Here is a 292-nt window from a genome sequence, read left to right on the forward strand (position 1 = left end):
AGCACGCAGCAGCAGCAGCAGCAGCAACAGCAGCAGCAGCAGCAGCAACAGCAGCAACTGGCTGCTGCAGCAACGGCGGTTTACACAGGTGCTGACGAGAGATGCCGTGCCCCTTGCGTAAGCTGCATATAGGATTGTTTGTTGTTGCTGCTGCTGTTGCTGCTGCTGCTGTTGCTTCTGCTGCTCTTGTTGCTGCTGCTGTTGCTGCTGCTGCTGTTGCTGCTGCTGCTGCTATTGATGCTGCTGCTGTTGTTGCTACTGTTGCGTTTGCTGCTGCTTTTGTGTTGTTGCT

The 292-nt window shown here is 55.1% G+C and overlaps 1 protein-coding gene across 1 annotated transcript in view; it reads right to left on the reverse strand.

Moving 5' to 3' along the window:
* The window catches only part of EMH_0020010 (uncharacterized protein), a gene marked incomplete at both ends in the record, with an annotated part of 1,162 nt that overhangs the window by 331 nt on the left and 539 nt on the right, over positions 1-292 (reverse strand). The window lies entirely within an intron of this gene.

The sequence above is a fragment of the Eimeria mitis genome, genomic scaffold, assembly GCF_000499745.2.
Source record: "Eimeria mitis Houghton genomic scaffold, Emh_scaff695, whole genome shotgun sequence".
In the NCBI taxonomy this organism is placed as follows: Eukaryota; Apicomplexa; class Conoidasida; order Eucoccidiorida; family Eimeriidae; genus Eimeria; species Eimeria mitis.